Genomic DNA, 5953 nt, shown 5'->3' with positions numbered 1-5953 from the left:
TCTCCTCTGCCCGTGATTTTTTCCCAAAAGGGTTTCCACGTAAAATCTGTGTGTTTTTTTATTTTTTATTTTATTTTGCACAACTAATGTGGTTGATGGATGTGTTTTTGGGTGTGGTTTTACCAATGAATTTATTTTTTGAATTGATAAATGGTAAGCATGAGGTATAATTCGGTTTTATGGTTAGTTCAATCTAGAAGTATGAAATATGGTATAATTCGGGTGGTGGATAATTATATAATTTGGTTTGGTAATGAGGTAAAATGATGATTATGTATTGATTGTATATTGGCTTTATAGGTTCGGTTGTTAAATGTCAATCAATGAATGTGTTACAGGTAAATTTTGTTAATCACATGTGTAGTTACAAAGTGACATATGGATGTCGCATTAGGTTATGAATTGTTATATATATATTTAGCTTAATATTAAATGCTGGTAATGGTATAAATTTTGAGGTTAATTTGCTAGCCGAGTATATAAGAAACAAATTGGTTTTGTGTGTGACATTTTGCTATGATGCATAATATGTGAAAATGGCATGTCTTGGTTCGACATTTTTACTTATGAAATGACTATTATTAATCAAGTGAATAGTATTTAAATTAGCTATTTTTACAATTGGAATTTGGTCATTTGGTAATGCTTATTTGTGCTTATATAATTTTGTCTATTAAGCCATATGGAATAGTACAACTTAAGCTAATATGCGTATATATATAATACGTAAATTAGTTAATGAATTGGGTTAGCCATGATTTGGTAATTGTATTTAGAAATGACTTTGTTTTAGGGTATTAGGAGCATGTATAAAGCTCATAAAATATTATGTTCGGCCATGTTGTAATATTATTAAGGTCGCGTATGTGGTAGCATATTAATTAGTGTAATATGGTTCGGATGGTTTTAATTATGCACTTGCACAGAAGTTATGAAATGATAAGTTTGATATTCAGTTAATGATATAAATATATTGACATATATTTTATTTTTGAAATGTAATTATAGATGTTGGAATATGTTTTATGTAACACTCCTAACCCGTATTCGTCGTCGGACTAGGGTTATGAGGCATTATCGGACATATCAAAACATTTTGTAATCATTTCATGATCAAAAGTCATACATCGTCATATCATAGTCAAATATCAACATAAAGTCCCTTTCTTAGGTCAACGAGACCTTAAACATGCATTAGAAAGAGATAGGGCACATATACAAAATTTTTCGAAGCTAAAAAATTATTCTAAGTTACAAAGGTCACAGACCCGTGTGAACAGACCGTGTGCCTCACACGGCATTAGGCACGCACGTGTGTCTAGGCCGTGACAAACCAGGGCATACATACTGATTTGTCCACACGGCTACAAGACACGCCCGTGTGTCAAGCTGTGTAAAAATTTGGGAGGCTACTGACTTGGGTTACATGGCCAGTCACAAGCCAGTGTGTCTAGCCCGGGCTCAAAACTGACTTAGCCACACGGCTTGGCACACGCCCGTGTGTGCAACAGTGTGGTCTACTTAGGCTCATTTCAAAATGGCCCTTGAACAACACTGTAGAGACACAGGCCTGTGCCCCTGCCCGTGTGGGCAAAAATAGGCCATTTACAGGGCCAATATGCCACCCATTTCGGGTCCTCCCTACAAGTATCAATTGTACCATAATTTCAACCAATTTCAATCCCAAAACATACACTATTCATGTAATATTATTATCAACCTATTTCATGCTTATAATCCATACCAAATCATGCCAAATCATAAGCCAAATTCATACTAAAACATATGTTTCGTAACCTCAATTTATTTCATTCAATCTCATGCCATAAACTTACCAATTCCTCAATTAAGCACATACCAAAATCTTACGAAATTGACCAATTCTCTTTGGCCATCCATGAACACATCATATTGGCAATATTGCGTCACATAGTTTATACTTAAAAGTCATTTACAAACACAACCAAAAACAAGCCATATCACATGGCTAAATATTTTTAACTGAAAAAAATATCTCAATTTATCTAGACTATACATGCCATATGTTAATATTTACACTTTCAAAATGTACCAAAGATAAGTTTGATAGTGTAGTGATGATCCTCGACGATCCTGGACGATCCCCAAGATTCTGGTAGCTTCGATATCTAAAAGCAATTGAAAACACACAGAAAGTAAGCTTTCAAAAGCTTAGAAAGCCATATACAAATGAAGTTATCACATAACAAAATTCATTCATGTAACTTATGGTAAAATATAAGCACACATCCTTAAATCTCATATAGCTCATTTGACCATAATTCACTTACATATATCATAAATCCACAATTGTACAAATACTTACCTTTCTTTCTCAATCATGTTATACATTTCAAACGTACTTGAATCGAATACACATTCACATAGTTATTTGTTTCTCAGAATGCCTGTTGAACCGTACAGAATCAAATAGGATACTCGAATACCTCGGAAAACTCATACAATGCCAACGTCCTAGACGTGGTCTTACATGTAATCAGATACCAATGCCACTGTCCCAGACAGGTTCTTACACGAAATCAAATACGATGCCAATGTCCCAGACATGGTCTTACACGTAAATCTCAAATCTATGCCAACGTCCCAGACGTGGTCTTACACAAAATGACATATTGAAATCTTATGTCATGACATATGTATCCTAACTATTCCTATGGTTTGTATGGGACTTTTCGGATGTCGCCACATTATCGGAACTTTCTCAGACTTCTCATATTCAACTCAAATAGCCATTCATAACAATTCATTAACATATAAGCAATAATAATTCAACTCAAACACGTTTATTTGTATATCGACTTACCTCGTACGAAAATGAACGGAAACGAACAGTTATTCAACGACTTTCGACTTTCCCCGATCTAATTCTGTTTTCTTTGGTTCTTGATCTATATAGATTCAAATTTAACTCTTTTGTTCAACAAATCATTCAATTTAATCCATATACAAATATTTAAGGCATCTTACATGTTAGCCCTCACATTTTCACATTTTAACACTTTAGTCCCTAATTCATAAAATCACAAAATACACATAATTTCATTTCACACATGCCTAACAAAATTTTCCTTTAGCTCATATAAGCCCACATATTTCATTTATTTCACAGTTTAGTCCCTCAATTTCTCATTTTCACAAATTAGTCCAAAATACTCAAATTCATCAAAAATCACAATACAAAACATGTTTATCTATCACCAAGCTTCCATATTTCATCAATTAACATCTCAAAACTCACATATTCAACAATGGCATATCTCAAAATCATCATAAATTTCATAAATTTGAGCATGGGCTTAATAGAACACAAAGCAACTATCACAAAAACATAAAAATTACCAAAAACCGAGTCAAAACCGTACCTTAATCAAGTAACCAAAGTGTCAAACCCTAGCAAGCTTATTTTCTTTTCTTTTTCTTTCAATTTTCAGCAAATAAGATGAACATATAACAAATTTCATGCTTTCTTTTATTTATTATATCATCTATACATAGTTTACTATTATGCCCTTCATGAAATAACATTAAAATTCCATTAACAGTAGGCATTTTTTTCCAACCATTGTTCAAATGGTCTATGAACCACATAAGGACCTCCCAATTATAAAGACACATCTATTCGGCCATTATTCAAATAGAAGGACAATTTCACATTTTTTGCGATTTAATTTTTTTTCTAAATTAAGCATACAAACAGTCAAATTTTTATACGAAACTTTCAGAGATATCAATTCACATATTATAAGCACGAAAAATAATATTAAAATATTTTTCTGACTCAGATTTGTGGTCTCAAAACCACTATTTTGACTAGGGTCTAAACCAGGTTGTTACAACTCTCCCCCTTAGGGATTTTCATCCCCGAAAATCTTATGGCTGAACAGATTCGAATATTGCTGTCTCATATCATCTTCGGGCTCCTACGTAGCCTCTTCAACACCGAGTCGATGCCATATTATTTTTACTAACAAAATTTTCTTATTTCGTAGTTCTTCAACCTCGTGATCTAAGATACGGATCGGTTCTTTTTCATAAGTCATATCGGACTGAATTTCTATCTCAGATGGGAAAATCACATGCGAGGGATCAGATTTGTATCGTCGAAGCATCGATACGTGAAACACATTATAAATTTTTTCTAACTCAGGTGGCAATAACAATCTATATGCAACCGGTCCGATATGCTCTATAATCTCATACGGCCCAATGAACCTCAGACTCAATTTGCCTTTACGGCCGAACCGAAGTACTTTCTTCCACGGAGACACTTTCATAAATACTTTGTCGCTGATCTAAAATTCAATATCTTTTCATTTCAAATCTGCATATGATTTCTGACAATCAGAAGCTGCTTTCAGACTTTCATGAATCACTTTCACTTTCTGATCAGTCTCTTTTATCAAGTCGACTCCGTGTATCTTATTCTTACTTAGCTCAGTCCAATACAAAGGTGTACGACATTTTCTACCATATAAGTCTTCGTACGGTGCCATTTTAATGCTCAATTGAAAACTATTATTATAAGCAAATTCAATCAATGGCAAATACTATTCTCAATAATGCAACATCTCAACATATCCTCGAGAATCTGAATAATCCGCTCAAATTGACCATCTGTTTGCGGGTGAAAAGTAGTACTGAAGTGTAATTTCGTACCTAAAGCCTCTTGTAGTTTCTTCCAAAACCGCAATATCAGATCGTACTGAAATAAAATGAGCTGATTTCGTCAATCGGTCAACCACAACCTAAATTGCATCTTTCTTTTTAGAAGATAGGGGCAAACTCGAAACAAAATCCATCATTACTCTATCCCATTTCCACTCGGGAATCATATTCGGTTGTAACAAACAGAATGGCACCTGATGTTCTGCTTTAAGTTGCTGACAAATCAAACATTTTGAAACAAAGTCAAAGATATCTCTTTTCATTCCAGACCACCAGTAATGACGTTTCAGATCATTATACATTTTCGTACTACCTGGACATACAAACAAACAACTATTGTCAGCTTCGTTCAAAATCATCTGAATTAACTCTAAATTTTTTGGAACAAAAATTCGACCTCGGAATCTCAAACAACCGTCCTTATCAATTCAATATTCAGAATCAAATTCCAAATCACATTGAGCTCGTATTGCTATTATCTCATTATCAACTTTCTGAGCATCAATAATCTGTTGTAAAAACAATGGTCTTGCTTTCAATTCGGCTAAAATCGAACCATCATCAAACAGAACTAAATGAGTATTCATCGTACGCAAAGCAAACAATGATATTTGACTCAAAGCATTAGCAACAACATTTGCTTTTCCCGGATGATAATCAATAATAAGCTCGTAATCTTTTAGCATTTCTAGCCATCTTCTCTGTCTCAGGTTCAAATCTTTCTAAGTCATTAGATATTTCAAACTTTTATGATCAGAATAAACATGAAATTTCTCACCAAACAGATAGTGGTGCCAAATCTTCAAAGAAAACACAATAGCCGCCAATTCCAGATCGTGTGTCGGATAATTCTTTTCTTGCGTCTCGAGGCATAAGCTATGAATTTTCCTTCCTGCATCAAAACGCAGCCCAGGCCATTAAACAATGCATCACTATATATCACAAATTCTTTACCGGATTCTGGTTGTACTAACATCGGAGCTTCTGTCAATAGGGCTTTCAACTGATCAAAGCTTTTCTAACACTTTTCGGACCATTCAAATTTCACATCTTTCTGAACCAATTTTGTCAACAGAGTAGCAATCATAGAAAAGCCTTCCACAAATCATCTATAATAACTTGCAAGTCCAAGAAAACTGCAAACTTCAGAAATATTTCTCGGAGGCTTCCAATCTAAAATAGCTGAAATTTTGTTCGGATCAATTCGGATAGCTGATGCTGACACAATATGTCTTAGAAAAGCACTTCG

This window comes from Gossypium hirsutum, chromosome A01 (genome assembly GCF_007990345.1).
Source record: "Gossypium hirsutum isolate 1008001.06 chromosome A01, Gossypium_hirsutum_v2.1, whole genome shotgun sequence".
NCBI classification, from domain to species: domain Eukaryota; kingdom Viridiplantae; phylum Streptophyta; class Magnoliopsida; order Malvales; family Malvaceae; genus Gossypium; species Gossypium hirsutum.
Note: the sequence above shows the minus strand (reverse complement) of the source record.